General features: G+C 41.6%; 1 long non-coding RNA gene across 2 annotated transcripts; it reads right to left on the reverse strand.

The window, feature by feature from the left end:
* Positions 1-4,605: 4,605 nt before the first annotated feature.
* On the reverse strand, positions 4,606-15,633 carry LOC108446570. 2 transcript variants are annotated; one of them, XR_001861784.1, is made up of 6 exons: positions 13,227-15,633; positions 11,545-11,712; positions 10,206-10,264; positions 9,727-9,820; positions 8,269-8,335; positions 4,606-8,050 (listed from the first exon to the last, which is right to left on the reverse strand). It is a non-coding gene; the product is annotated as an uncharacterized LOC108446570 (long non-coding RNA). The 2 variants fall into 2 exon arrangements; XR_001861783.1 differs by having other exon boundaries at positions 4,606-8,335.
* Between the last annotated feature and the right edge of the window lie 5,175 nt (positions 15,634-20,808).

The raw sequence follows: 20,808 nt of genomic DNA on the forward strand, positions 1-20,808 counted from the left end.
GTATATATTTCTTTCAGTTCCAGGATTGATCTTCTTGAGCCAGCTGAGGGAAGAGCATTTTCTAGGAAGCTGTACTCAGGGTTTGCCTTTGACATGAAGTTAAAGTCCTTGAGGTCTTCTTCAAAAACGCTGAGATATTTCAGATACATGCTTAATGTTCTTCATTCACCCCAAAAGCACCTACTGAGACAAACCCACATTAATATGCCTCTAGCTAGTGTTGACAAACCTCTTCCTTGCCTTGGTTACCAAGAATGTGCCATCTGATGAACTTGCCCATAGCTCCCATAACATCTTGGTTTTCTGTGCAGTGGTTTTCAGCTGGAGGACTGCTGAGTGTTTGGGGATTTTTATTACTAAATTATTTGAAACTGAGCACCTACAAAGGACAATGCACTGCTAATGTTTAACTAGAAGTAGAATAGGAATTTCTGGTTTCTTGTCCAGTCCAAAAGAGGTTTATTTTGTGTCCACCATCAGTGTAGACAGAGATTCTTTCCCAGGCACCTCCATGCTCATTGCAGTGGTGGCCCTGAGAGGTTCATCCTTTCTTTCCAGTGGAGTTTGCTCCAAGATGATGGATGTGAGAGCTGTCAGGTCTCAGACCAGCTGGGGTAAATGAGCTTAGCAAAGATGCTGCTGCCCAGCCCAGCAACAAAGCTTCTGCATTTCCGTAACAGCAGCTACAGCAGAGCTCATCCTTCCTTGTATTAACAAACTGGGGAGATGCTTTACTGAGTCCGCTAGATAATTTTATGGCTAATCTTGTTTTATCTATATTACTTGGACTTTTGCCTTTTTGTTATTTTTTTAACATGGGTTATTTTTATGAGAGAACAGTAATTGGCACCACAGTGCTGACAGAAGTATGTCTCAGGTGTACAGGGCCAATGCCTTGTTGTGTCCCCTCAGGGTGCATTAATTAGCACTGCTGCACTGGCTCCTGTCACTGCCCAGTTCTAGCTAATGCCAGAGGTTAAACTGTCCCCTGCCTGTGTCACCAATTTAGACTCAGAATAGCTCTTCATATGCACAATGCACATTAGTATTGCTCTAATGAGGGTGCTGATACTGAACAAATGAATTTCTGGGTGATATTTCAAAGGTTTGCCTTTGCTCCAGCATTAGTTTTCTTTTACTTTACTATTTTTAGCTAGTCATTTACTCCTTACCATACCTCCACAAAAAAACCCCCCAAAAAACTAACATTTAGTGCAAAATTTTCTACTTCCTTGAAAAATGAATTTAAAAAAAAAAGTTTAAAATAGTTTCTTAATCAGTAATTTTCATCATCTTAGTTAAATTTCTCCAAGCCCTTTAAAAATTACTCAGACCCCATGTAAATAATGCCTTAGCATGTACATTGTTCTGTGCAGATAGTTGGGCAACTTCTTGTGTACCTTAAAAAGAAGTCCACGTTAAAATGCTTTGCTGAATTGCACCAAACAGCAGAGTAATTTTCATCCCTTTTCTATGAAAGATGAAATGGGGTTGTGGAAGGTTTTAATGTCAATGTTATCAGAAGACTCCCCAAATTGTGATTTCTTCCACTTTTTGGGACTGAATGGCAGAGGCAGTGGTCCGTACCGCCTTCTTCTGCTCCTGCAGCCAGACAGTGCTTCCTTCTCCCCCAGACAAGCCCCGTTCCTCCCTTATCAGAGAAATTTGCATTTCATTTCTCTGTTACACGAGATACTGCGTTGTGTGACTGCACAAAGAGGGGCTTTGTCTCCTCACCAAAGGCAGGCAAATAACCAGCTATTGAAACTGGAAAGGAAAGGACTAACATGACGAAATGCCACATTGCTGGAATGCTTCTGCTCAGGAGTGTGCCGGCACAGATGGAGCAGAGCCTTGTCACCAGTTACCTTGTTCGCTCTTCCACACCAGTTGCATTTTTCCAAGTTCCTTACTCCTGTTGCAGCTCTGGACCTTCCCTTCTCTGCGGTATTGCAACTTGCCAGCACTCATCTCTGAAAGGGAAGCCTTGAGCAAATCATTTAAAAGGAAACAAAACATATCACAGAGGAAAATTATAGTATGTTGATGTGCCAAATCAAGCTATCTCTGTCTTGTGGCAGCATGATTGTATCACCTGTCCTACAATGACTGGCAATTTCACCTGTCTCATCATTGCAGACAGATGCTCCAGTGCTACCAAACCACAATACTGAATCCTGGTCCTCTTCAGCAATAAAATCAGCCATTCGTAACAGGATTTTTTAAATGTAATCTTTGTAGGAAATTGGGATTAGATAACTATTTCATAATTTTTGACTCATTAACTACAGTAGACACAAATCTAAATGACAAAACAGATCATAAGACACACAGACTATTGGGAACTTATTGACATCTCCCAAAACCTCAGACACAGCAGCTAAGCAAGCTGTTGTGACCTGTACTGGCAGAAGAGACACAATGAATGAACTGACCAAGGTGTGAGAGCACCGAGAGGCTCCGGATGTATTTTCTGCTCATTAGCCTGTACTGATGCTCACACTGCCTCGACATTATCTGTGTTGACATTTGCAGCCTCACCTGACTCACACCAGTACAACACTTACTGCTTGCACTGATAAATCCTTTTGGTGCATTTCTATTCTCCTGTATGTCCTCTCCCTTCTCTTCCAGCGTGCTTGGTGTCTGGGATCTGTGTTTGGCACTGACAGCAAGCCTTGATGATATTTCTTCCCATTGGGTTGCAGCAGGGGAAGGGTGAGATGCCATCACAGAGGGGTTTGTGAAAAGTCCTCAGTTATGAGCACACCAGCAGAGGAAGGGGCTGCAGCCCATGACCCCATCAGCACTGGCACGCTCCAGTGCTACTGAGCCACCATTCATAATCACCTGTGCTCACCAGGGCACTTCCAGGGCTGCTCTACATCCCTGCGCTGTGCCTCACCTCTGGCAGGTAGCAATGAATACAAATAGCTCTGAATACATGGACTGAGCAGCCTTACAGCAGGAGAGCATCTGCACGGGGAGCTCGGCACTCAGCCCCCTGTGCCCTGCCCATCGAGGCAGGAGACAGAACATGTCACACCAAGTCTCCAGTATGCCTCATTTTTGCCCCAAGAGCCTCTTTAAAAGTCAGATTAAAAAGCATCAAGACAGGAGAATTATTCTCTAACATCAAGCCCTTTCTTAACCAGGTAAACTACTTCAGCCTGCAGCATAATCAGAGGCCGTGGGATCACACAAATTGCAATTAACTTGCTGAAGTAGGTCAGGACTATGTGTATTGCAGTGCAGGGGTACTCTGCCTTTAATGATTTCAAATATTTTGAGAAGCAAACTGAAAACACTTAGTCAAATTAAGTGTTTTCTTTAAGCTGTCAGCATTGCGAGCACTGCCAAGATGAACAGGATAAATTGGATTAGATGCAGTCTATATGCTTCGAATCCTAATGGCAAGGGATCCAAAATGTAAAGTAGTGCACAAAGGCAAAGCAAATATTATATTATTGTCTGTAAAGCAGCAGATCTCAGTTTACTGATTAACCAGATAGTTTGAAAATAGCATGACTCATCTCCAGAGAAGCTGAGCATTGCTGCTGGCTCCTGTGCAGCCCAGCTTGTGACAGTGTGACAGTCTCTGCCTGCTAAATGATGGGTCCTACAAGTGGGCCAACAGCACGATTTTGGTTCTACCCAGGGTAGATCCTGTCACTGCAGTCTGGCCTGAAACAATTCAGGCTTAAATACAGACTAAAAAAATTACATCCAGGTGGTAATTTAGGTTAAATATGAAGGTGAAATCTTGTTACACAAGGTGCCCATGTGAGTCTTGAGCCACTGGTTATCAACAGGCAGGGATGCAGCATTCAGGTTACAAACTGGGAGAGCAGTAGGAGGTGGGTAGAGGTGGATGAAGACCTTAATCAAAACAGCAATCAGCCACTGCACCCATCCCTCCAGAGGTGTCTGCACAGGACATGCCCGAGAGGGGAGCAGAGAGCACCAGCCTGGAAATCACACTCAGGTGGACACACAAAAATTCGAGAGCTGGAAGAAACTAATGCCTTGAGGGGGGTTCACTGGTGTCAGAGGAATAATCCCAGCTAAGGGAAGGGAGCACCCAGAGCTCAGAGCTGCTCAAAATACTTTTCCTCTACTGGATGGAAACCATCCTTTAGTTGCTGGCTTGAATTTTCTCATGGTGGATTCAATCTGTTTGGGGGCTTTTTGCCAATATTCCCTATTAGTGTAAATAATTTAGGTTTTATTTACCCCCTATGTTTATTCCCTGAAGTTAATTGGGGGTAACTTATCTCCATCTCAGGCTTTGTTTTGCTGAGCTCAATAAGCCAAACTCCTGATCATCTCTAAGGACAGACCCTCCATTCTTCTGATGATGCTGTTATTTTATCACTGTGCTTGGTTTGGTTTGACTTTGTCTTTCTGGATATTCTTGCATGTTTTTTACAATGAGGGTGGTGAGACCCTGGCACATGTTGCCCAGAGAAGCTGCCCCATCCCTGGAAGTGTTCAAGGCCAGGTTAGATGGGGCTCTGGGCAACCTGGGCTAGTGGAAGGTGTCCCTGCTCATTGCAGGTGTGTTGGACTAGATGACCTTTAAAGGTCTCTTCTAACCCAAACTATTCTGTGACTCTATGTCCACATGTCTGCCCAGTACTCTGCAACAGGAAGTACTTAATTCATACTGGAAATTCATGATTGGTTGAATATATGAGCACTGAGACCCTCAGAGTTAAGGCTAAAGGGTCTCCAGGTTGCCTTGCTTACTCCACTCCTCATCCACCAGCTCCCAAAATAAAGCAGAAAAAACCTGGCCAATGTCTTGGAAGATGAGTCTATGGCAAAATCAGGAATAAATCCCAAATAAGCCATTTACTTCAGCCATATGAATACAAATATCAAACAAGAGTATCTAAAACATCAACAAATTATGATAAGTAGCTAAAACACAGAAGTTGTCATCACCATGTCTGGACAGAATTTTGACAAGTCCTCAGATAAATCTTCTCCATCTCCCTTTTCCACGGTATGTTGGTATTTTGAACAGAAATTCTCAAGTCAAAAGACATACATCAATTTTTAGTTCTAGCAAAAAAAAAATAAAACTAAACTAGACATACAAAGCAGATGCTTTTCGCTAAAGCTTTTTTACATAAAAGTCTATTCTCTCATCACAAAGTTGGTTCAAAATTTTCTGAACAGTTCTAAACAGTAGCAGTAAAAATGGTTCCCAGTGGAGAGAGACTACAGGTGCATGTTACATCTGTTCAACCGACAGTGTACAAATCCTTTAAAAATCATAAAAATCTTATTTAGTTAGGGAGGGCCACCAAGTATTAGAGAGGGATCATCTTTAAAATGTACTGTAGTTAAATAAGAAATATCAGTTATGTGAGGAAAGATGTTTACATGTAAGATTCAATCCTATAAACTCAGCAGGCCTCAGTGCTGTACCAAAGTGACTTTTGTCATGTCCCAAATCAATTCCATCTCCAAGAAAATAATAATAAAAATAGCTCTAAGAAAACCAAAGGGATCTCAAGGGATAGATTTTAGAGGATCCAAGGGGGAAAGACCCAACTTCCAGAAATGCTCAGTGCAGCTGATCTCAAGGTAGATTTATGCTATTTAGCAGCAATTAGGAGGCATCCAGTAGAAGAGCTGGTGATAGGAGGAGTATTCAAAGGGAAATACAACACTTGCAGTGATTAAAAAGTCCACTCTGCCTACAAGATGAGCAACTACTGCTGGGAGAAAGAGCAAACCAGCAAGGAAAATGCTTTCCTATCGCAGAAGATGAGGCCATTGGAGGTGGGGGGAAAAAATAGGTGGAGAAAGAGAGAAGCAGGAGTTGAACTTGAAAAAAAGATTGGTATGTTGAAGTAGAGCTGTTCTCTATGCCAGTAACTCGAGCAATGATCTAAGTTTGATAAAAAATTTGATATCTTTGCTACAGCAGAGTAGTTGCTGTGATAGAGAACTGAATGATCAAAGATCTGTGCATGGAGACATCTCCCAATACATGTCCAAAAACATCTCCAGAATATCAACAAACAAGTTGTTCCTTTTAGATTCCTCCCCTGTATAATGAATGCATTTTACAAGACAAATGTCTTAATGATCTTTCATTTCTCCAAGCATGCATGAGAAGAGGAGCAGGGAGAAAATGTGACATGTTCCCCTGTGTATTTTAGCGTGAAGTAAAGCCAGGAAAGTTGCATAGTGAAGAAATTGCCCAGAAAAATATAACATTTAAATAATGGCACCACTTAAGAAGGATAATTGGGCAACCTGAGTTGGAAGAACTTATTCCAGGTAATTCAGTGCAGCAGAGGGCTCTAGAGTGCAGCACCAGAAATCTAAATGGTTTGAAATCACTCCCCAAAATGGACTATTTAGTATTTATTTAGAACATTTGTGCCATAAGTGGTGGCATTGTATCATTGCAAAGCTGTGTGTGCAAGCCCAGCAAAACCAAGGTGAGCAAATACAACCACCTGACTCCCAGACAGGAGCACTTCTGCAACACAAACTCCTGAGTTATAAGTCTCAGACTAAAAGAATACTTACTATGTCTTTAAATTACTCTGTGAGACTACTAAATGCTGTGTTTGTAGTAATGGTCAAGGAAGAAACAGGATTAACATTTTAAAAAAGCTGTTTGTATTCTGATTTTCCATTCTAAATGGGTGCCAAAAGTCACAACTGAAATTAAGACAATCTTTCATTGAACTTACGTTAATAATTTTTTTTAAAAAGTATTAAAGCAGTAACTTTAGGCTAAACTTTTATAGAAAGACCAGTTATTGAATAGGATGATGTGACCCAAAATACTGGTCTTTGAAGGGATAAAAATCAGCTTTTGACAACCATAGCTGCTTCTGCAGCTGCAGGGAGAACATTTTCTTCATGTCAATTTATATTTCATTTCCTTCAGCTCAATAGCTGATTCATTCAAGTTCAGACACTGATGAAGAGTTGAGACCCAGGAATGTTTATTTTCTCTCTTGCAAATGATGAGAGCAGACCAGCACTAAAGCACGATCCACTACATCTAAATCCTCCAGGGACAAGTGATGAAAAAAACATCAGATTGATTAACTCAGGGCATTTTTCCTTTGTCAATAATTTATCAAGTTTTGAAAAACAAGATATTTACCTTTATTTTCTGGTGCACCCAGCAAACTTCACACAGTCTGAGCTAGCAAATAAAACGCCTTCATAAAGTATGTGTTCATGATTTTGCTTGAATTACAATTTTCATCTGAAACACTCTGTCACGAATCAGAAATTAAAAACATCATCACTCTAACTGGAAAGACCAAGCAGCATATCCTGAGATGATGCAGGTTGGACAGGGACATGGAGAAGTCCTTATGACAATGGGGAAGGAACAGAGGCTCTCCAGCTTTCACAGGTACCAGTGATTTAAATTACACCCCTTTGCTCAATGCTCTTTGCTTGAGCTGGAGTTTGAGCCTTTTAGAGCAAAGTATGAGATGATTTATTAAAGGGTATCTTTTGCCTCCCAGTATCTTCTCTACAGACCTAGACAGCTTCTTAATTTGTATTAAGTTATATTATTATGTGTAAATGCAGTGCTTTACCCACCTGTTTCTCACAAACAAGTACCAAGTGTCCTGTCCTGCTGGTGAAAACTGAGACTGAACCTCTCCCAGGCAGCACAACTCTGTGCTACAAATGCAGAACAAGTTTTAAAAGACACTATTTAAATCAAAACCGAGACACGTGACAATTTAAGTAATTTTTGATTCAATTAATTCTCATAAGTAAGGAAGGAAAAACAAAAAGAGAGAGGAGGGTTCAAATACTGCCAGTAAGAGGAAAAGTCCATCCTACCAGTTTGCACATGGGAGAAGGATGTTCAGATTGGAAGATTGATGCACTGTGACTCATGTCCTTTGTGTCACCCCACGAGTCAGTGCATTCATCAGCTCCGTGCCACACCTTCAGCTTCCGCTGCATGGAGATGCTCAGGGTGATCCTGCTGATCCTCTCTCCACACACCCATCCCTGCCTGCAATCCCTGCTGAAGCTCTGGGGCTCTCTGCTCACCCACAGAATATGGACAGCATAGGAAGGGAAGATAAGGGAGAGTTTATTTCAAGGTGTAAGTGAAATATTAAACAAAAATACTACTCATCTTTACAGTCTAGTGACAAGCTCCCCCCTCCCCACAAAAGCAGTGTGGGACCTGAGTTACAAACCACTCATCTTGACTGGTACCCCTAAGGAGACACCATATTTAGAGCCATTTATACTCACAGAGCTTTATTTGATTACCACGGTCAATCGATCAGTACCTGTTCGTCTCTCTGTGGAGTACAACAGCCTGTCAGGAAGTAGACAGCACACTCATTTTGCACTGTTAAACATGCTCACCTGTGGTTTCTAGTCATGCTCAATTTTATTTCCAGTCATGTTGAATTTTATTACCTGATCTTTTTTTCCTTATCAGTCAAGATAAAGATACTGTATCATCAAGTGAGAGTCAATTTTCCGGAGAGAATTCTAGTTTTTCGTTACATTTTCAGGGTTCATATATAGCTAAAAAAACTGAATAGTTCAGCAAAAGACCAAAACATTTGGGCAAAATATTTCATGGGACTTAAAATTTAGGTGTTGAATGCTTGTGTTGTTGTTTACAACAGTCCATCTGGTCAGTCCATGGTCATCATGGAACACCATGGCTGTGCACTCCCACCAGGGAACGAAAACCTCACAAGGAAATCAGTGGAGATGCAGCCTCACCAATTCTGAACCCACAGAAAAGAATGACAACAAAAACCATCCACAAAAAACATATTCAAAAGAATAATGTTTCTGTTGTCTCCAAAGCCCTGTTTTATATTCCTGGTCTAAAAGAGATTTTTGCATGAGCTGGAATTGTGCCCTGCCACACTCCCCATTTCCTGAGTCCCCAGGTGGCACACTGGAGCAGGGACCACTTTGTGATCCTACAAATTATATCCTAGTTATAAATAGCGTTAATTAAAGAATCAGAGTCATGGCATGCAACCAGGCATCGCTGATTACTCTGGTCCTGCATGGTCTGCTCAGAGCAAAAACTCCCCTGAATAATCCAGAGTTCAAATACAACCTCTACAAAGAGGTGCGTTTAAAAAACCCCACCAAGATGACGAGGTTTATGAGGATAGAAGCTGATAGTTTTTCTGTATGCAGGTAACTCCAAAAGGTCTATACTTAAAGAAACTAATAAGGAATGGCAAAAACCCCCTGTTTTGTCTATATTCTAACTCCCAGTCCTGCAAAGGCTTAGACTGATGGTTCACTTCTATAAGTGGGGCTTTTCAAATTGCTGCATTCTGCCCCAAATCCTGCAGGCAGCCGTTCCTGCTGGCAGATTTCCAGCAGCCCCCATGAAGGGAAGGGTCTGGGCTTTACCACTGACTGGTCAGCAGCAGAAGCTTGGGCCATATGAATGGGGCCCCCTCTGACAGCCTTATTAACACAAATGATTTTTGTTCTGCATGCCTGGGTAAGCCATGGGCACATGCTTGCAAGATCAAGGCCTCAGTCATTAATAACCTGGGCAATCACTTCACCTAAAGCCACACTCTGTCTGCACAGAAATCTTTCCGGGAATCTGGTAAAAAGATTGATGAAAATTAAACATCTACTTAGTGAAGCTGAAGTAACCAATATATGATTAATACTTTCCAATTATATTTCAGTACAGTACATTGCTGAGTTTGTTATTACCTGCACTCTTAACACTCCATCTGCAGTGTTAAATCCATCTGTTGCTGAAAATATGACTATATCTTCAAGGGTTTCTGAATCATCATGCTGGTACCTTTTAACATAATTATAATGAAGAGCGATATTCATTATCCAGCGGAAATTAGAAACCTATAAATATGAGGGGAGGGGGGCAAGGGAAGAGCTGAGGTCCAGCATTGCCCACTGTCCCAATTGATCATATTGGCTGCTCCCACCTGAGGTATTGCTCTGGGATCTGGATTTAGCACCACCAGTACCACTGGTTTCACTGATGTTTTGTTAACACCTCTCGTGGGGACCTGGTCCCTCAGCTTTATTCTGCCGAGTGAAGGTGGGCAAGAGAAGTGGCTTCATGGCTGGCATCCACATCAGGGTGTGGAGACAGCATAGACCTAAGAGCACGTCCCATGGCCAAAGCTTCTGGTTGGGCAGGATGTCAAACCTTGGGAATTGCTCACCTGTCTGAGGAGGAATGGCTGTGCTGAACCAGGTGTCCTCAGCACTGGGTTGTCACATGCTGAAATGGCAAGAGAAAAGTTCTGATTGTTCCTACCTTTGAGAAGGATCTAAAGCAGAGGGTGCTATCTCTAAATACTCAGTTAAATTGTCAGAATAAATATATCATATTTTTATGCATATATCTTAGATGTTAAAGAAACCCCCTCTTTAATAGAGCAGCAGCTGGTTTAAATGTGCCTGCAGGTAACAGAAGGCAAAGCTTATGCCACAGTCTTCCCTGAACTCTGCTCCCCTCCACTTCCCTCCCTCTGCCCTGTTAGGATTTGTCCTTCCAAAATCACAAGGCTCCTTTTTAAATTTTCAGACACCATTACACAGTTATGGACAAGATAGGCTTCACTTCCCCCCAAATCCCACAGCAGAGGGTCAATTTTTGAAACTCGGGGTAGTAACCAGCTATGGAGAATTTTACAGGAAGAACTCAAATAAACAAACTGATTTTAAAAGCCTTCAAACAAAACTCCTTCCACCTTGTCAAGTCCATACAGATAAATGAAACTGGAGAGAGGAGGTTTATTAATTATAAAAACTTTCAGTTCCTCATGGGAGCATGAAGCAGTGTTTTCCTTTGCTGCATCCAGGGGGGACAGTATCAGGACCAGCCATTCCACCAGTGAACCTGCCTGCAGTTTGGGCTTGGAAGGGGTTCTCTGATGCTCAGCAGGTGTGTCTGTACTTTTGGAATAGGAGGGATCTCCCCCAGGTTCTGCCCTGCAGATTTAAAAGCTTGAACTGCATGTCAGCTGATCCAAAGGCTTTGCAAGTGCCTGTATTGGGTTTAACAGGACTGCCTGGAGTCTAACTCTGATGAAAACCTTGTACTGAAAGGGAAGCAGAGTCCAACTTGCAAGACTAAAATTTGATGAAAGAAGATTCAAAGTACCAAGTGAGATATTTGTGTCCTGCCACCATGAATCAAAGCAGTGAATAGAAAATAGCTTAACAATGTATTTCGTCCCACCCTACCACCGAGAATTTACAGCCCATGCCATCGAGGTAAACAGTAAGCAGCTAAGGGGCAGTTTATTTCATCTCTCTTAGCCTCCAGCTCCAGGGAGGATGAAAAACTTTCTAATCTGTCTGTCCCAGAAAGACTTTATGCTTCTACATCCCAGCACTGCCATCCTCCATCAGATAACAAGGATAACATGGGGTCCTTAGGAAACCACAGCCTGTCCACAGGGCATGAACTTAGGAAGAATGTTATCTCCTTCTTGGGAGAAATTCCTGTCACCTGGTGTGAGAGACGGACAAAAAAGACAAGAAGGACAAGGGTACCTGTCTATCCAAGGCCATTGAGTCAGAAGTGAAGCTGCTGTGCCTTCTCAGCAAGAGAGGACAGAGATGCTTTCCTCTGTGCCATCAGAAGCAGGAGATAAGTGGGGTATTACCCCACTGTGGTGATTTTTGAGGCTCATGGATTTCTGGAATCAATCTTTCTCCTATCTAAAAGAAATCCACAGGGTTAATAGCTAGAGGCACACAGCTAAAATGTGATTTTGAGAAAAACAAGAACAAGACGACATGGTACTTAAAAAGAAGAGAAAATGGGCTCGGAGTTTTAAAAATATCCTTCAGAAAAAAACATAGCAATTAAAACTACTGAGCTCACTGAAGAAGCTTCAGCATTGCTTTCCTTTTACCAAGCTTTTATTGCTATTCTTTGGAATATAATTGGTGATAATTTTCTACTTGGAGTCTGACACAAATCTTACAAGTTGCTAAAGGTACTTGAAAAAAAAAATACAAATAGGTTGTTTTATTTCTCTTCATAAACAATTTGCTGTTGGAAACAGTGAAGCCTCTTGAACGACTCCAAGACTTCAACAGCTTGCTATAATTTCTCAAATAATCCTTTCCTATGGTTGTATGTTCTTCACTACAAGTAACTCTCCTTTTCTACTTTCCCACTGTTGTGGGCAAATTGGTCTTAGGGCAGAGTTTAACTATTTAGCTGAAGAACATAGCCTTGAGCATTGTAAGCTTTACACAGCAGACTCAAAATTCACCCTCCACAAATATTCATTTAATACGGGCAGGAATTTTGCTGATCCCCTTAACCTACCTGGGATTTTAGTATTTGCTAAAACACTTAACAACGAATACATGCACACATACAAACCCCAGATGGAATAAATTTGATGACTAATTTGCATTTGCGGAGAAAATGCTTGCCTGGCTCCTACATTCCAAAACTATAGGAAGAAGTCAGGCAATAAATGTGTGGAACAATCTGCAGGGCTTATTATGCAGCACAGGAATTGACAAACCCGGATTTTTCAAGCAATGCCACAAAAAGATAGAAAGGTAGAAAACACTTCATTGAGTGAACTTTCTTGCCAGATGTGTCAAAGTGCTGGCAGGGAACAGAAACGCCAGCGGTGTGTACAGCTCACCATTTTCATTTTTTGTTGAATGAAATGAGATGTGGGGTTTGACTGCTTTGGCACAGCAACTGCCAAGCTCTTACTCTGCAGAGAGTCAGGAGTGAGCACAGCTCTTGTTGTCTGCCACAGGGAACCCAGGAGCTTGTGCAGGTCTTTGAAATATGATGCTTGTCCATTATCAAAAAGAAAGTGACTCACAATGCTGGAAAGCTCTGGAGTCCTCACTGGGCAGATTTCAGTGAAACACTAAGAAAATCACTGATTTTGGTCCTTTTTTGCAAGAATCATAGAGAAATTCTCAAATCTCTGCACTGATGGGGAGTGTTGTTCTCTGCAGTGAGGCTGCACTGTCTTTCAACAGTCAGAAATGGGATTGAGTAGGTGATGCTAGGCTTCTGCCCTTTTTCTACTTTTGTGCTCATTTGTTGTATTTTAACTTAAAAATTTAGATTCCAATAAGCATCATTTGTTCTCATGCCTCTTCCAGCACCTTTTTATGAAAGCAGAGCTTTAAAAAAGTTATAGTAATAATAATAATAATTGCAAATTACGTCAAAAGCTTTTCTTGTTTACCTGAAAGATGTCGGGTCCAAAGCAGCAGGACTTGTTTTGTTTGGTTGGTTTTTAGGCTACAAAAATTAGCTTCCACACACTGTAAAAATTTGTAAAAGGGAAAAAGAAATGTTAGATCTTTTCCCTATCACCTTATAAGGTGTAATTCAGCTTGACAGTTTCCTATACACGGGAGAAGTGAGAGAAACAAAGCATTAACAGCACACACGAGTTGATTGTCTGGAGATTTGGTCTCTGGAGAGCAGAGCTGACTCCTTGTGATGGTGCAAGTTTCTTTGACAAGTTGTGTGTAGTTGCAGGCTCCCTCTGGCTCATGTAACACGAGGAAACAGTCTTGAAGATGGCTGAAAAATGTGGAAATCCAGACTGATCCCACTCTGCTGGTACCAGCTCAGCTCTCAGCTCATCAATTCATAAAATTTCTCTTTCAAGTGTTGTTTTTTTCCAGTGTCTTGACATTTCTATTAATTTTCTGTATTTGTTTAAGTGTTGCAAGGAGCAAATTGAATCATCATACCTAAAGGAAAGGAAAGAAGAAAAATAAAAAGTCAATTGGTCTTTTTGCTTTCACCTGTTTTAATACTGGTGAAAATCCAGAGCAACTCTTGATTTTAATAAAGTAATTTGTGTAAAAGAGAAGCACTGTGTTATTACAGATGAACAGCTTCAGCCATCTCATTCCTGCACAATTTCTGACTATGCAATATATGTCTGCATGGCTTTCAAATGTTTTGAATGCTATGTCATCTTAAAAAAAAAAAAAAAAAGCCATACTTACTTGAGCATTAAAGATTAGGCTGTTCTTGACTATCAGATAAAATGAATTTAAGTGAGTCATGAAAAGACCTCTTCTTCAAAATGGTGATGGTAGACAAGGCTGTAGAAGAGATTGCTTTGCAAGCACATTGACACAGGGATATCTTGAAAATACAAGATCCATCACAGATCATTTTTGGCAGTCATCTGCTGTTTTTCTTTTCTCCTATTACTCCTCTATTAATTTTAGCCCCAGATAACCCCATCCATCACACCAGGGGAGCAATAGCACTTATGCATTTTCAGCCGTGTGGACAACTCAGTCCTGCACTCCCAAACATTCATCATTGAATCACAGGATCATTGAAAGGTCTTTAAGATCAGTTGGAAAAGGTCTTTAAGATCAAGTCCAACCATGAGCCCAGCACTGCCAAGCCCAGCACTGTTCACTCCACCACAGAGCAGTACCAGGGACTGTCACCTCCCCAGACTGCAGCACCTGCTTGGCCCATCTGCAATGGATTCCTTGATAACCTCCAGCACTCGTTGACTCAGTTGTTTTAGTGAGAGTATAAGAATCACTTGAATTAAACTCACAAAAAACCCATCAATACAGGTGTTTCAGGAAGAACCATCTTGCCTTTTTGCAAGCTTGAAGGTGACATTGCTCACCAGGTTGTCATCTGTTGGTGGGATGGCGATGGGACACCATTGCCTGAGGGGAAACCAGTGCCTAATGCTTTACCTTCCATCAAATATTCTTAGAACAGCCCAATCCTTGGCTGCGTCTCTCATTGTGCTGGAAATAGGCAACTGAATCCTCAATGTTTTCAAACTTGAGGCTTTTGCCTCCTGTTATATAAATGCAGAAAGAAAGTTACCATGTGGTCTTTCTATCAACACAAATTACCAATAACATTTTCAAATTTAAGCAGATGAGACACACGTCTTCTGTTCCCCGTGTAAAGGCTGGATCCGCTCAAAACCAACAGGAGCCTTTTCATTCACTTCAGTGAACTTTAGATCACGTTCCAAAGAAGTGACATGATTATTTTTTCACCCTGAAATATACATTGGGCTGTTCTTAGTAACAAGCCTGAACTCTGCAGACTCACTGCTGAAATTCCAAAAGATGTGAAAATCTTACAGTTTTTTTCAGAAGAATTTCTATTAATTTTTCTGGGACACATGCAAAAAAGTCAAACCTTTCCTAGACAGATTATGGGGGTAGGTCTAACAAGATAAACTGTGCTTATATTCTGTCAGTGTTGCATTGCATCTCATAGCCAAACTCAGATCTGACACAACACCTCACACTGGGGATCTTCCATCACCAGGAGCTGGGCATCATTCAGGTTATCATGGGCAGCAGTCTGAAGAGGATCAGAGAATCACAGAATCACCAAGGCTGGAAAAGACTTCCAAGGTCATCAAGTCTAACCATCAACCAAGTACCACCTTGTCAACTAAACCGTATCACAAATTGCCCTGAATCATCTGCTTGATTTTCCAACACTTCCACTTTTGGATGGTGACTCCACCGCTTCCCTGGGGAGCCAGTTCCAATGCTTAACCACTCATTCAGTGAAGAAATGTTTGTTAATATCCAGTCTAAACTCTCCCCTGGCACAACTGGAGGCCATTTGCCCCTGTCCTGTGCATCCTATGTAACAGAACGTGACCATCCTCCACAGCCCAGCCCTGTGATACACATGTATATAAAAACTGAAGGCTGATGATAAGGATTTGCATTGCTCTTCACAAACAGCTACATAGCAAAATCCAAGATTCCAAACCCTCTCTTGCATCCAGTTTAAGCAGCTGATTTGCAGAAGGGAGGTTTCATAATGTTTATTTGAGCCTGGAGGATCTATCCTCTTACCACACCAATAAATGTTGTGTGTAATACCACAACACTTTCCTGTACCGAGGGAACTCTCACAGCTCTCGTGTCTGCGGCAGGCAAAGAAAAGCAACAGCTTTCCCCCCTGAGCCAGCCTTCCTGCCGTGTGCCAGGTCTGCACGAGCACTGGGTCCTTCCAGAACAATATGTTAACCAGGAAATTGCACCTTTGGAGTGGAAACTTAATCCAAAACCAGAAAGAAACATGAAAATATGTACAAACAGCTCACCAACTGGTGGATTTAAAAACATATATGTATTTTTTTTTCATCTCTGCCTTTTCAATCCCCTTATTGTAAGCAGGAATAGATGCAAGATTGGGGTAACAGCAAAAGAGGAAAATTTCTAAAAACTAAAAGGCAGAAAAGAGAAAAGCAGCCAACTATTCCCCTTCTCTCTCCACCCAAACCCTTCTCAAAGTACATTCCCACTTAAAATTTAAGCAGAGGGTATATATTTTGATCAAAAATGCACTTTAAAAAAATACTGTTGTGTGTAGCACTACCTTTGGAGTACTCTTGGTAGGTGTGAGGAACGAGACAACTCTTAGAAAAATTAAAATAATTTATTAAAACAGAAAAAAATTGAAAAATTATAAAAATCAGGAAAATGTCAAAATTTGGGATCCTAGTGGCTCAAAAGGGTATTCCCAGGAACGCAGGGATTGGAGATCTTTTGGCTTTTACAGCACTGAACCTCCGGTGGAGAACTTGCAGTGCTGGGCTGACTTTTGGCTAACCCAAAAGTTGGAGAAAAATTATTGAAGGCTCCTAAATAGGAGTAAGGCTTAAGTGCCCAGCACTGGCGCCCACCACAGCTAAGTCTGCAGTGGTCTGCACCTGCTCTGAGGCTGACTCACTATTTTATAGTTCCTTTGCTCCGCCCCAGTCCGCCCACAGACCGCCCATGGCACACCCCTTTGGTTCTAAGTGATTGGTGCTTTCCTTTGACAGATTATCTCTGTCTACCAATAGCTCGTCGTTGTCAGGGGGTAGTAGCAGCTGGAGTAAGAGTGGTAACATGTCCTTATTAAGATTCAGGTTGCCATGGAGCTTACCTACAGACCAACGGCTAAAGGTCTAAAACTGGCTGTTGGCTGTTAGGAACTGGGGGTTGGGGCTGGTTCTGAGCAAAGTAGAAACCCTTAAAATAAATATTAAAATACATCCAACACAGCTTAAAACATTAGCAAAAGTATACAGAGAACGTAAGAAAAACAACTCTTTTTTTAAAGTTGGAAGGGGAATTTTAACTGGGACACTTTTAACTAGGGGATTTTAACTGGAACTGGTGCAGATAAACTGCTTTGAACAAGTGAACACACTAATAACAGAACTTGATATTTGTACCTGGACTGATGGGTGAACATTAACACTCAAATTTGTGTAACCCAAAATTAACTAATTAAAACACTTAACATGCAAAGACCAAATTAATTAGGGAGTTCATGTATGACAGTAGGATAGATTTAATGTAAAACATTGATTCTCAGCAAAAGTCTGTAGGAGAAGTACGTGCACGTGAAATATCCACAGGATTTGTCTTATTCCAACACCATAAAAATCATCATTTTGTAACAGACTCACTGCCCAGCCACATTCTTTCAGACTGTGTAAGCAGGCTAAAAGACCTTGAGATCACAGTGCATCCTTCTGTTCTCACTCTGGGAGCTAAAATTCTCTTCACTTGTGGAAATGTTGCGAGATTTCATTTTGCAAGTCATCAAAGAGCACGGAGTGTCTTAAAATAAAAACCACAAAAAGAAGTCCAGAGACTGCCTTGTATTTAAAGGTTTTGCACATACAAGAGTCTCCAGACTTGAATTTTCCACATCCTAAAAGTTATTAGTGTATCTAAATTCGTTTCTGCGTAGAGGAGCTAAATGCAAAAACACTTGGAAAGATGGGCCTTTAAGTGAGAGCTGTAACTTCAGTGCTGCAGCTGGACAGAGCAGCAACACTGCAGGGACACGTGGGAACAAGCCAGGCACACTGTCATGTACCTCCAGAAATTCCAGGCATTTCAATTCTTAAAACTCTGTGACCAGTAAAGTGTTTGTCTTATCTAACCCTCAGAAGCCTTCAGAGTTTCTCCTTCAGCAGTCAGAAGGTTTGACTACTGCTAAGCAAACACAAGCACATCTCATTTGCAGTGAGATAAATCCCCAAGCAGAATTAGCACTAACAGAGAAGAACCAAGTCCAACGTATATTTTTAAAACACTCATCAAACTTCAAAGAGGCACAACTCCACTGTCCCAAAGGTACCTGCACAGATGTATTAACATGCACTCAAAAGCACTGTGAGCTCACACACTGAAGCAAGACCGTATATAACCCTTCCAACGCATGTTCCACCCAACCTTGGGAGCTTCGGCCTTCACACTTCTTTTTGAAAAATGGGCTGCAACAGGAGAACTGCTCATGAGCACATTATCAGTTGCTTGAAACTCAGCCTAACAAAACAAGCAAAACAAACACTCCCTGAAAGATTAATGCAGCATTTGCTGACTGGCAAGCTTGCTTTGGATGTAGTACAGCAGTGCTGACTGCAGACAGCCAGGCTCCATTACTTCATAGACCTGTCTCGCAGCAGGAGACACATGGGGTGGCAGGTACCAATTCTCAGATCACAGAGATCCTGCTGACTGAAGGATGTCATGGGCTGTGCACAGCTCTCCAAATGGGTGAAACATCCCTGCAGCAATGTACAATGTTACTTTTTCCCAAGATTTCTGCATCTTCAGCATCTTGAGCCATGGCCGTCAGTGTGCAAGGATGAGCTGCTGAGCTTCTGAGATGAACATAGACACAAATGCAGCTTCACATCGTGTTTGTAGTATGTCCCTTTATCAGGACATAAGTCCAAACATGTTCTGTTTACAAATAAGAAAGCCCAGTGAATCTTTGTACCCATATTAGCAAGGTCTATGGAATTCCCAAAGGCAGGCAAGTGTACACGCATGGGTGTGTGTATATATAGACATCAAGCAACTCTTGGATGCATCAACAAGTTACTGGGATAATGCTAGAGAATTAACAGTTAAACACAACAATTATCTTCTAAGCTTTGCCTCAGACAGTCAATAATCTTGTCCCAGTTAATGCAGCTGGCAAAATTCCCATTCAAAAGGGCAGGATTCTCCATTAGCCTCTTGAACAACTGCACAGAGACAGGTGATACACAGGTTAGCATAGATGCACGGAGCAATACAGTCGTGGATTTCCCAGATTTTGGCACTTGTTTTTTATTAGTTATGTCAGTTAAGTGTAGGAAGGCATGGCGTGGATGATAAGCCCTGGAAAACTCCAAAAGTCCAGTTTGCGCTCTTTAATCCGGACAACAGGAATTCTGACTGGGAATGAGGTATACACTCTCCACAGGGAAAAAGCCACAGGGTTTTCAAATTCACAATTACAATTTGTAATTGTGGCCATAGGTACTTCTGATGAAGTCCCAGCTAGACAAAAAACACTGTTAGCAAGCTACCCCTCTTCTACTTTTTATAAACAAAATTAATTCAATTCAGACAGGTAATCACAGGTACTTTTTTAGCTAAAAATGGACAGGGGTTATGATAGACCACTATTTCCTTCCTATGTCATTTATTCATGACAAGGCATCGAAAGATATGAGGTGTCCAGGTACCGGGAAGCCACAACTTTCTTTTCTTTCAAAATCTGTTAAGCTCTTTCACATCAGTTTTTCTTGTTTTACCACTGTTTTGTAAAAAACCTTCAAGATGCAAAACAAAGCTATATGAGTTGCAAGCTAAGACAAATCCTCATTAAAAATCTAGGGAATGTTTCTACAACAAACGCTTTGAAATCCGAACCTAAGCTTATCCCAACACTGCTTGTTTTCAAATTTTTCCTTCTACTTGCATTTTTTCAGATATTCAGGTAGATGCCCCTTCTCCCCTGCCACCACTTGACCGAAAGCAGGGAGCAGTGTCTCCAAAGCCATGCTCCATGCAGGCAGACTGTACCGTAAATGGAGGCTGAGATCCTTCTGCCAGCTCTGTCAGATGTGCCAAGCAACTCGTGGAATTCCAGAGGCATTTGTCCAACAGGAGGAATACTTGACTCCAGCTTCCTGATCTGTACCTGAGGAACAAGTATTTCTATGATAGTCTCCAGTTCAGCAGACCTGAAAGCAGAGGATTTATTACACACAAGATCAAGAAGCCTCTCCTTTGATCATTTATACAGCAGTCTGTGAATGAAGGCATTCAGAGCCCAGCTCCAGCACACTCTGAAATATTCATGGACACAGCCAAGAACAATAACCAAGTGTTGGTTGGAGAGCAGATCCTCTGCTGGGGGATATCATACGGCAACTTTGTTGGCTTTGGTGGGGAAACAACAGTTTACACAAGCTAAAAATGTAACCTTTTTGCACATGGAGCTCTTCTTTGTAAACCGTGCTTTGATACACATCTGTGAGCCAGATAATAAACACTTCAGATAAATCACTGGAAGGTTTAGAGAGTGTGGTGTCTCAGACTTTCAGTTGTAGAGAAGACGCCAGGAGTCAGCACTGATTACACCTCAGTAGCAACTAACCATTATAAATATCAAAGTTACACTCATTTGGAACATTTCTTGGAGCTTTCTGTTGTGTTTCTGAAGAGCTCTCTTCAGACCTCTGCATCTTTTATTCTGTGATACTTACATACTTACACCCCATCCTTGAGTAGGGCTGGATATCCCACTGAGGCTTGAAACATCAAAAAAAGGACTGCTGGAATATTTCTTTCTCCCGTAAATCAGAGAGCTTCATGGTGCCCACTGTAAGTTTTCCCTATGGGCCAACCCCTCATTCAGCCATGGCCTGTTCCAGAACTGGGGCAGCACCTGCAAGTTATTGTCACCTTGAAAGGAATCATTCACACAGCCCAAGAAATTGGGATTTTAAGGTGTAG

Source organism: Corvus brachyrhynchos, unplaced genomic scaffold, assembly GCF_000691975.1.
Source record: "Corvus brachyrhynchos isolate BGI_N302 unplaced genomic scaffold, ASM69197v1 scaffold34, whole genome shotgun sequence".
NCBI classification, from domain to species: Eukaryota; Metazoa; Chordata; class Aves; order Passeriformes; family Corvidae; genus Corvus; species Corvus brachyrhynchos.